Below are 11,720 nucleotides of genomic sequence, written 5' to 3' on the forward strand. Positions count from 1 at the left end.
CTCAGCCCACCCTGGGGGCGGGACTGGCATGGCATGTGGTGCTGGGGATCGAACCGAGGTCCCTGCATGCTTGCCTAAGCAGGCGCTTTAGAGCACTGAGCTATCTCGCCAGCTCCCGTCCCTGAAAGTTTTATTTTTTTTTTTTATTTTTTTTTTTTGAAAGTTTTAGATAAAGGAAAATCATTCTTACAATGTGGGGTATGAGGATTACTTATAAGAATGTGTCCAAAAAAAGAAAAAAAAAAAAGAAATAGATGTTCAATTTCTTAATGTTGTTTTGTTTTTGAGGTAGGATCTTCTTATATAGTTCAGTCTGGCCTCAAACTTATTGTGAAGGCCAAGGCTAGACTCAAACTTGCAGAGATTATCCTGCCTCAGCATCCTGAGTGATGGGATTTTAGATGTGCACCACCGTGTCTGAAAGTATTTGATTTCTTTTTCTTTCTTTTTTTAAAAATCTTTTTGAGACAGGGTCTCACTATGCAATTCAGGCTGGCCTTGAGCTTACTTTGTAGCCCAGGCTCATCTCAGACTTGCAGTGATCCTCGTTCTTCAGCATCCTTTCAGATTGGGAGTTGCTTTTTTTAATCTTTTTGGCAGAACTGGGGACTGAACTCAGGCCCTTGCACTTGCCAGGCAAGCACTTATTCTACTGAGCCATCTCCCCAGCCCCGGTTCTTCAGCATCCTGAGTAGATTTGTTTTTTGTTCTTTTTTTCTTCTTTCTTTCTTTCTTTCTTTCTTTCTTTCTTTCTTTTTCTTTCTTCTTTCTTCTTTCTTTCTCTTTCTTTTTCTTTCTTTCTTTTCTTTCTTGTTTCCCTTCCCCCTCCTCCTGTCCCTTCCTTTCCCCTCCCCTCCCCTTCCATTTTTCTTTTTGGGGTACTGAGGACCCAGACCAGGCCTCGACCCTGAAGGTGAGCACCCTACCCGTGAGCTAAGTCTAAGATCTGACAGGCTTCAGAGGCAACAGCGATGGCGGCAGTGGTGGCGGCGCAGCAGAGAAGCAGAAATGGGGGAGGGAAAGCCTTTATTGACTCTAAACACCCGGAGAGGACCAGGGGAGGGAGATGGGCAGATCCTCTGACCTGAGACAGGGAGCCTGAGACTTTATGAACATCTGCTAGGGGCGGAGTTTGAGGGGCAGGTTTAGTGACGTATAAGGAGCTGATTGGAGGCTCCCCTGCGTAGGCGGGAAAGGTCCCAGGAAGTTGTACCCAGGGCTGGAGTGGGGAAGGAGGAAGTGGTCATTGGAAAGATAAACTGTTGCTTTAAGGGCTTCAGCCATATCAGAAGACCACCATAATTCAGCAATTCTTACTAGGGCCATAGCCTATCAAGATCTAAGTCTCCAAACCCCTAACATAGTATTTTTATATGCATTTCAAAATACATTACAGTGTGTTTTCCACAATACTTCATTATATACATCTTTAAGCAGAGTTCAATGTTTTTATAATTCATTTTTCCTTTTTTTGAGTTAAAATTTTCATAGTTAAATATGAAGTATGCAAGGAGGCTCAGCACCATAAGGAAATAAAATAAACACACGCACAAATCCTTTTTATTTTTGCCTACAGGATCTCACTACTCAGCTCAGACTTGTGTTGATCCTCCTGTCTCAGCCTCCCCAGCACTGAGATTACAGGCGTGTGCCGCCACGCCTGATTTCAGAGCTCGCAAGAGGAACCAGGAGTTCCAGGGCCTGCACGGCCTGCGGTAGCAGGGATCCAACCGGGGTTCTTGTGCTTTGCCAGGCAGGCGCTTAGACCGCGGAGCTATCTCCCTGATACAGGAACGTGAATTTCTCAACCTGGCCTGGATGAGTTTGTGTTCTCCAAACCCGAAGAATGAATTTTAGGAACAAACGGAGGTTGAGGGTAGAACTTTATTGGAAAGGAAAGCTTCTGTCAGAGAGGGACAGAAGGGGGACCCGAGCGGGCTGTCTCTTTCAGGTTATTTTTATAGGACAAAACCATGCAGGGCTAAGGTGGAGAGAATGGGAACTCCCTTAGGTGAACAAGAGGTGGGACAAAACTATGGTCAACCAATGGGATTACAAGCACCATTGCTCAGGTAAAATTGATTAGGCCCAGGACCAAATGGGGTAGTGAGTCACGCAGCAAGCGGGCATGAATGTAAAACAGGACTTTATCTGGTGGCCTTCAGACAATGATTCTTCCTGAGTAATGAGCAATCCTGGATGCCAGTCTTTAGGTTCGATTTATAGCAGGGGCCTCCATCCTTCCCACAGTTGTAAGGCGCCTGGCTGTTGTCATTTCCTTCAAGGGTCTGACCCTGTCTGATTGCCTACAATTTTCTAAGTCAGACTGCCTGCAACTGCCCACGAGGTCTGGGAACAGTGGCTTGCCCGACCAGAGCCCCAGCCGCACAGCCCCACCCTCCAAGGAGTTGTGGATCTGAACATTTGCACCATAGATTAATTTTCCCTGTTCTAAAACTTCATGGTAGAGGAAGAATGGAGTATAAAACCTTTATATCAGGCTTCCTTTACTCAATGTGTTGTTTTGGAATTCATTTATGCGATTGTACAGAGCACAGTTGGTCTTTTTTCTGAATAGCAGTCCACTGTGCGAAAAAGAAGGGCGTATTATCCTCCGACGGGTGCACAGCCAGGCTGTTTTCACTTTGAAGCTCGTATGAACAAGGCAGCCATGAATATGCTTTTTTTTTTTTAAACTTCTCGGGCCGGGGAGATGGCTCAGTGGAATAAGTGCTTCCCTGGCAAGCGCAAGGGCCTGAGTACAATCCCTGGTTCTGCAAAAAAAAAAAAAAAAAAAAGACTTCTCATATTGATATTCTTCTTAAGGAAAGCTCCAATTTCTTTTTAAATCCTGTAGAAATTTTAATCTGATGTTACTGGTACAGGGAAAAATGATCTCAGTGGATGACCTCCAAATGATATAGGGGAAAAAAATGAAAATGTACCTGAGACAAGTTCATGTTCTCTAAAACCAAAGAATGAATTTTAGGAACAAATGGAGGTTATGAGCAGAATATATCTTTTGAGGGAAAGAAAACTCCTGTACAAGAGAGGGACAGGCGGGGATCCCTGAACAGATGATCCTGGGAAGCGGTCTCTTCCAGGGACTTTTATAGAGTGAGGTGGGTCTAAGGTAGTGGAGAACATGGGAACTCACTTAGGTGGGCATGAGGTGGGACAAACTACGGTCAACCAATGAGATTAAAAGCACCATTGCTCAGGTAAAATTGATTAAGTCCAGGACCAAATGGGAAAGTAAATCACAAAGCAAGCAGGCATTAATATGGGACAGAGTCTCTTGCTGTTGGGGTTGGGCTAGTGACTCATTTGGGCCCTTTCAAGGTGATTGATATCTATTTAGAATGTCAAGGGCCTGCCAAATAGGTCAGCAGATTAAAGTACCTGCAAGCAGGCACAGGGGCATGCTGAGATGGTAATTGGGACTGGGAGTGGTAATGGGCACCTGTAATCCCAGCTCTTGGAAGTCTGTAAACAGGTAGATCACTATGAGTCCGATCTAGTAGTGAGACCCTGAACACTCTGTAGACCCTCCCCTAAAATAAAAAAAAAGATAAATAAAAATAGAATATCAATCCCTGGTCCCCATCCCTAGGTCAGTATGTAGCTGAATTTGTTTCCTCTTTTGTCTTGAAGTCTGGCCCATTGGGAGTGTCTGCCTCTTCCAAGTTGTAAAGTCTTTCATCTTGTCTTCCTTGAGGGTCTGGCCCTGTCTGACTGCCTATAATATTTCTATCTAATTCAGCTGCCTACAACATTACTACTTACTATATTTAAACAAGCATGATCCAAACACAGACGAATCTCCAACTCCAAACCCTGTGTATAAGAGAGAAGCCTTCAAGAAAGAGAGGAAAGAATTAGGGGTCTGGTTCAGGGGCTTAGAGCGTTTTGCCAAGCAAGAGATGGGAAAAGCGATCTTTGTGTGACACAGCCCAGTAGTTGGAGCGCTAAATCGTAGAGCTGAGATTGTCCTCAAGCCCTCTGCTAATTAACAATTCCTTAGCTGGGTGTGGTGGTGCATACCTATAATCCCAGCATAACAAATAAAACCAGCACAACAAACACCTCCCATCACTTTAATTTGTGTCAGGTATCATAATTCTTTGGTTCGGTTTGGTTTTCTGAAGCACAGTCTTACTACATAGCCCAAGCTGGCCTCAAACTCTTACTTCTCGGGGGCTGGCGAAATAGCTCAGTGGTCTAAAGCGCCTGCTTAGGCAAGCTTAGGCAAGCATGCAGGGACCTCGGTTCGATCCCCAGCACCACATGCCATGCCAGCCCCGCCCCCAGGGTGGGCTGAGCTGACCATAAAAAAAGAAAAAAATAAATAAAGGAAACATTTAAAAAGTAATAAATAAATAAATAAATAAAACCTCTTACTTCTCTTACCTCAGCCTCAGGCGTGCCTGTGTCACGGGTGTGCCTCCAGCAGTATCCCTTCATGTATGTATCAAACTCACACTGAACAGAAGTTCTGGCTTGAACAGGAGGCTTTATTTTTTGTACCTGCAGGTAGGTCCTACTCACAAGTTAGACAAAAACAGACACAGTGTTCTGCTATGAATATTCTTGTCCAAGTATTTTTGTGGACATTTGTTTTCTTGAGTAAATATGCAAGAAGGGCATTTGTAGCTCATAGGATATGTGTACATTTATTTTCTTTTTTGTTCTTTTTTTTTTTGTGGAACCGGGGATTGAACTCAGACCCTTGCGCTTGCCAGGGAAGCGCTTATTCCACTGAGCCATTTCCCCAGCCCCTGTACATTTATTTTCAAAGGAAACTGTCACACACTTTCCAAGGTAGATGGGCCGTTTTACATTTCTACCTAAAAGGACAAGAATTCAGGTCATGGGCAGGGAGATAGCTCAATAAGTGCTTGCCTGGCAAGTTCTAGGTCCTGAGTTGGATCCTCGGTAGGAGCAAAAAAAAAAAAAAACCAATTCAGTTCACTCCACATATCCACTACCATCTGTCTTGTCGGCTTTAGCTTCTGGTACTCTGTTAGTTTGTAGGTTATTGTTGTCTTAAAAAAAAAATAGCATTATTACAACTAAATCTATTTAGGTTTTCTTTCCTTTGTTTGTTTTTGTTTTTTGGTACCAGGAATTGAACTGAAAACTTTGCACTTGCCAGGCAGTTGCTTGTGTCGCTGAGCTATACTACAGGGTCTCACAATACACATCAGACTCGTAGTGATCCTCCTGTTTTCAGCCTTCCAAGCACTGGGATTACAGTGTCGCGCCACCACATCCAGTCTCAGTCACTGTCTCAGTGCACCCTGGGGGTGCATTGATCAAATTCCCAATTCCTGCAACTGCCTAAGCAGGCACTTTAATCCACTGAGCTATTTCATCGACCCTCTGACTATATATTTTTAAAGAGAAAAAACAAAATTTGAAAACAAGATAATGGGAGGGTAACAATGGTTAATACATTGTGCATTGTTATCTTTAAATTTGTTACTCAGAGTACAAGGTATCAGCACTTAACTGTCCAAACGATATTGATATTATACAGCTATACATATATTGCTTTTCCCCTTCCTTCTTTTCTCCAATCCCCCATCCCAGCGTCTTTTTCCTTTTGACATTTCTTCCCATTTTAATCTACCTGTTGTATGTTTTGTATCTTATTTACTCTTTCAGTTTATATTTTAATTTGGATTTAATTTATTGCAATACTGGGGATTGAACTGGAGCAAACCAAACGACAACCCTAGTTTGTTTTATTGTATAATAAAGGGATCTCTATAAAATAAGGTCTTGCTAAATTGCTTAGGCTGACCTTGAATTTTTGATCTTCCTGCTTCAGCCCCGAGTAGCTGGGGTTGCAAGTGTATGGCTCCATGCCCGGCTTGGCGGTGGGCTCTCTGATAACAGTTTGATCTCCGATGAGCTGGCCCAGGGTACTGTGAGAGCCACTTTAAATCCTGCCCAAGGACAGGGTCCCCAGTTATGTACCCAGGCAACTTGCCCCAGCTCTCTGCCCTAAAAGGCCCCCACCCACTTCCTCACCGCCATGGCAAGGGCCAGCTTCCCCTACACTAACCTCTGGGGACACAGCTGAGCCACAGCCAGAGCACAGGCAACCTGCCCTCATGGTCTGGAGACTTTCTTGCTAGGCCTAGTGGTCCATGGATGTAAATCTGCACTCTGGGAGCCTGCAAAGGGAGAATCACAGTTTGGAGGCAGCCTGGACAATTTAGAATTGTAACACGCTATGTCTCAAAGCAAAAATGTTCAGCGCAAAGCACTTGGATTTAATCCCTAGTATTGAAGAAGAGAAAAAGAGAAGACTATTATTTTATCTTTTGGCTTGGCTTTTTTTTTTTCCTCCTCACCTTTTTGAGACAGGGTCTTGCTATGCAGTTCAGGCTGGCCTTGAGCTCACTCTGTAGCCCTGACTGGCCTCCAGCTTGCGCCATGCCTCGGCCTCCCGAGTGCTGGGATACAGGCACGCTCCACCATGCCCTGTACTGGGGATTGAACTCAGGATCTCGAGCTTGCTGGGCAGGTGCTTATGCCACTGAGCTATCTCTCGCCCCCCCCCCCCTTTTATGAGACAGGGTCTCACTTTGTAGTTCAGGCTGGCCTTGGACTCACAGTGATCCTCCTACCTCAGTTCAGTTTTAAAATGCTCAATTCCATGGAACTAAGGACTCTCACCATGTTGTTCAGCCCGTACTATCATCTAGGCCCAGAACATTTCTGTACCCCAGGAGAACTCCACGCCCTTATGCATTTGCTGACCACTCTCCTTCCCGAGGGCCCTGGAAACCACTCACCTGCCTCTGCACATTCGCCCGCCCCCAACCTCTCCCACACTCTGCCTGGAGATGAGCAGCCTCGGGGCTCTATGGGCGTCTTAGGAATCTTTGCATAATCAGCCCAAAGAAGAGGCAGAGTCAAATCGCAGGGCCTGGGCAGGTGAGGAACATTGGAAGAGAGCGCCTGAGAAGGGAAGGGGCCGAAGGTGGGAGGTGGGAAGGAGAACTGGGCGTTCAGCCTGCCTGGAAGGGGTTCTAGACAGCACTGGTGAGAGAGTGCAGTGGGGCTTGGCACCGACTTCCTCTTGCTAACAAGGGTGTGTTCCAGGGTCCTCTGGCTTTCAGCTGGGATAACTCCATTCCTCTTTCTTTTTTTGTTGTCTTGTTTTGGCAGACTTGGGGATTGGAACTCAGGCCATTGCGCCAGCCAGGCAAGCACTTATTCCACTGAGCCATCTCCCTGGCCCCATCCACTCTTTTCTAGGGCAGAATAAATGCCCCCCCCTTGTGGGTTTATCCTACATGTTGTCCATTCATGTGATTAATGTGCTCTTTGAATTGTTTATATCTTTTGATTACTATCATAGTTTAGCTTTTTTTTATGGTTTAGCTTTTTGCAAAGTGAACAATATAGTACAGAACACATTTTGCAATATTTTATAATGAGTCACCCAAGAACCATATATAAAAAGTGCAGGACATCAGTCCACATGCTAAATACTAAAGAATCCATCTGGGCCTGGGGAGATAGCTCAGTAGAATAAGCGCTTGCCTGGCAAGCACAAAGGCCTGAGTTCAGTACCCAGTTCCACAAAAAAAAGAACCCAGCTGAGGGCCTGGATCCTACTTAACAGATCCATGCCGGAAAGACCCAAAGGCCAGTGGTGGGAGCTAGGAAGTCTATGCCATTGGGATGAGGGCTCTGTGCTAGCAGGCTACAGGATCTGAACTGGAGCTAGGAAGCAACACTCAAGGTAAGAACCAGAGCTCCCCCAAAAGTACCACAGCTGTCCTCACCAACAGTGAGGTCCTGAGCTCCTCCAGCAATGAGGAAAGTTGAGCCGGGAAAAAAGCATTATCAAGGCCAGCCTGAACTATATAGCAAGACACTGTCTCAAAAAAACTTTTTTAAAAAAATTATAACTAAGGCAACTAAGGTACAGAAAACATATAAACAAGAATAAAACTTAATTTACTCTACAAAAATTAGAGTGATAAGATTTTACATGAATTTTGTGTGTAAGAGAGAGACAGAGAGACAGAGAGACGCTATGCAGTTCAGATTGGCCTTCAACTCACTTTGTAGCCCAGGCTGGCCTAGAACTTGCAAGAATCCTCCTGTATCAGCCTCCCGAGTGCTGGGATTATAGGTATGCACCACTGCACACAGCTTTTTTTTTTTTTTTTTTTCCACACCAACAGGAAGATTTCTCAAGAGAACAGCCTATGAGATAGAAGTGGGCCAATTGTGAACGGGTTTCTCTCCTAGCAGTCAGAGTGCACGCTTGCCTCGGGTCACAGGGAGGAGTCCTGATGAACCTGCACCTCCAGCTGCAAAGGCACTTGGCCAGGCTCTGACCGGGAGGTCACCACGCAAGCCTCGGGGCCAGACGCGGGGGCTGCTACCCCTCTCCACTGTCCAGCACACACTTATCTCCCTCATGTGAGTGGATGGGGGACGGCAATGCGAAGGCAAACACATTGTGTGCCCCAGGAGGGCCTCGGTGAGGGAAGGCAGGGGCTGCCCGCCAAGGGTGGGGGTGGCCGCAGCGTTCAGGGGCTGTGCTGGAGTAGACAGCACTCCATGTGTGGAGCCTTTCTTCCTCAAGCGTGCATTTAAAATATTTGGATGAATGTATTTATTTATTTATTTATTTATTTATTTATACTACTTACAGACTTCATCTGTTTAAAGTTTACCACTTTGGTTCCTACTTGCAGCATGAATACGCCTTTGAAATACCACATGTAACAATGGCCAAAAGTAAACTGCCGCCTTCTGGAGCTGAAAAGTTCAGGCCTGGGCGTGCCAGGTTGCAAGGTACCTGTTCAGAACCTGTCTTGCTACATACGGGGAATTTAACTTGTAGCACTCAACAAAACTCTCTCCTCTAGGGAGGAAAACAAAGAAAATTACTATTCAAATTGGATATGGTTGTGTTCCCATGTAATCCCAGCATTCTGGAGGCTGAGGAAGGAGGATTGCCATGAGTTTGAGGCCAGCTTGGTGAGTTCAAAGCCATCCTGAACTAACTCAAGACCTTGGTAAAAAAGTAAAATCAAATTTACTGAAAAAAAAAAAAAAAAAGTTCAAAGCTCTAAGTGTATGTTTTCTTTTCTATTTCAAAAACTTTTTTTAGGGCCGGGGAGATGGCTCAGTGGAATAAGCACTTCACTGGCAAGCACAAAGGCCTGAGTTCAATCCCCGGTTCCGCAAAAAAAAAAACAAAACAACTTTTTTTAAACTTTTTTTTTCTTCCTTTTTGAGACAGGGTCTCCCTTTGCAGCTCAGGCTGGCCTTGAGCTCACTTTGTAGCCCAGGCTGGTTTTGAACTGGCTAGTTTTTTTTTTTTTTTTTTGGTCTTTTGGTGGAGCCGGGGATGGAACTCAGGCCCTTGCACTTGCCAGGCAAGCATTTATTCTAGTGTGCCATCTCCCAGGCCCCTTGAACTGGCTAGTCTTAAACTCCCAGCGATTCTCTGCCTCAACTTCCCAAGTGTTCAACCTTCCAAGTGCATGCACCACCTCACCCAACTTCACATTTTTAATATTTTCCACAGTTTTTATTAGTGCATAATGATTAAATTCTCATTCAAAAAGATTCAAACATACAGAAAGTTTCCAGGGCCAGCCAAATAGCTCAGCAGACTAAAGCTCCTGCTTAGGCAGAGTAGGGGTTCAATACCTGGTATGCATGCCAGCACAAAGCGAAGCGGCCGGGGTTCAGTACCTGGTGTGCATGCTGGTATGGGCCCCCAGGACACCCTGAGACAGCAGCGACTGAGACTGGGTGTGGTAGTGGTAGTGCATGCCTGTAATTCCAGCACTTGGGAGGCTGAAAACAGGTGAATCACTAGGAGTCCGATCTATGTAGTGACACCCTGTGGACCCTGTACCCTGTGGAACCTGTACCAAATACATAAAAAAAGAAAGCTTCCAAAATTAGTTAAGATGAACATTCAACTGTAGACATTTTCACCACAGTTACTTTTTCTGCTGTTTTCTTCCTTCTTCTCCCTGATCTTTTCTTTCTAAAACTTAAGAATGTATTTCCTAGGGATGAGGACACTCGCCTACCAAAAGCACAGCTTGTCACAAGGAGGAACTTTTGCCTCCCACTTGGCAGCTGATCCATAGGACGGTGCGTGCTAATTTCCTGGACACAAGGGCCAGGGAGATGGCTCATTGGAATAAGCGCTTCCCTGGCAAGCGCAAGGGCCTGAGTTCAATCTCCGGTTCCACAAAAAAAAAAAATTAAAAAAAAAATAGATATAGATATATAATTCCCTGGACACAGGAGTGCTCCCCACCACCAGAATCCGCTAGCATGAGAGCTAGTGGTCATGTCTCTTTGATCGCCCTTCATCTAAATTAATCCCTTAACTTTCGATTGTTTTGGTAATGATGGTACTTTTGTAAGTTTCTAGGCTATTTGTACCTTGGTTTGATGCAACCAATTGTTTTCTTGTGATTAGATTTGAGATAGATATGTGGGGTAAGAGTCCAGGCTGGAAATATAAACAATGACAGGCAGGTATGCTCGGGGTTCGTTGGTAGCCACCTACTAAGCCAATGGACACCTAAGCAGGGAGGAGGCAGCTAATTCAGAAGCTTTGCCTACCACCAGCTCTGTTCCCAAACACATAGAAATGCAGGTTCAAATTTAACAACAGCAACCAAGAGGTCTTGATTGGCTGCCTTGCTTGAAATGAACTAAGACAAACCCTGAGTTCCTTCAGGTAACCTGCTGCTAAGCATGCAGAAACAAGGAAACAATTCCCTATTGCAGTCTCTTCACATCTTGTGACAATTTTATCTCAGACTATTTTCAAGTCTGTTTGTACAGTAGCCTGACAGCTAAGCAGTGTCTTCATCTAGGGGAGTGAGCCTTTAGAATGCCTGATAAGGATAAGGAAGATAGCACCTTCCTTGGGGGCAACAACCCAGGATAGGTTGGGAGTTCGAGACCAACCTGGGCTACAAAGTGAGTTCAAGGACAGTCTGAACTTCATAGCAAGACCTTGTCTAAGAAGACAGAAAAGAAAGAAAGAAATTGCTTTATAGGGCTTTATACCTAACTCATAACACACAGAATTTCATGAAAAAGAACTTCACCTAAGATAATTTCATAATGTAATAGTGAAAAAATACAGAAGAGAATGGAATGCTGTGAGGGTAAGGAAAGTACTAGTCCAAGAGCCAGAGAGCTAGAGATAACAGAAGAATCAGAAAGAGATTTTTAAAATAAATATGCTCAAAATAGTTAAACAGGTAAAGCAAAAAAGAAAAGATGCTGTAAGGCATCAGGTGTGGTTGCACATGCCTGTAATCCCAGCACTAGCGAGGCTGAGCCAGGAGGATCATTGTGAGTTCAATGCCAGCCTGGACTACACGGTGAGATCCTGTCTGAAAAAACAGAACAAAACACTGTAAGGGAAGATTGATACAAACAGAATACCTAAAACAACTACCTGCAGTAGCAGTTAGCATATCTGGTACAAAGATTTTGGTTTCGTGTAAGTATGTGTGTGTGCTTTGTTCTGTTTTGTAGAACAGCACAAACCTGGGGCCTTCACGATGATCATCTTATTTTAGACAGTGTCTTAGTTGGACTTGGTGACACATGCCTGTAATCCCAGCACTGGATGGATGGCTGTTAGTTTGAGGTCAGCCTGGGCTACATAGTGAGACCCTATCTTAAAAAAAAAAAAA

At 44.7% G+C, this 11,720-nt stretch overlaps 2 pseudogenes; both read right to left on the reverse strand.

The window, feature by feature from the left end:
* Window positions 1-4,451: 4,451 nt before the first annotated feature.
* Window positions 4,452-4,570, reverse strand: LOC111816241 (annotated as a pseudogene).
* A 1,547-nt stretch (window positions 4,571-6,117) lies between these two features.
* The window catches only part of LOC101559652, an 11,037-nt pseudogene continuing 5,434 nt past the window's right edge, over window positions 6,118-11,720 (reverse strand).

Source organism: Octodon degus, unplaced genomic scaffold, assembly GCF_000260255.1.
Source record: "Octodon degus isolate 3935 unplaced genomic scaffold, OctDeg1.0 scaffold00028, whole genome shotgun sequence".
In the NCBI taxonomy this organism is placed as follows: domain Eukaryota; kingdom Metazoa; phylum Chordata; class Mammalia; order Rodentia; family Octodontidae; genus Octodon; species Octodon degus.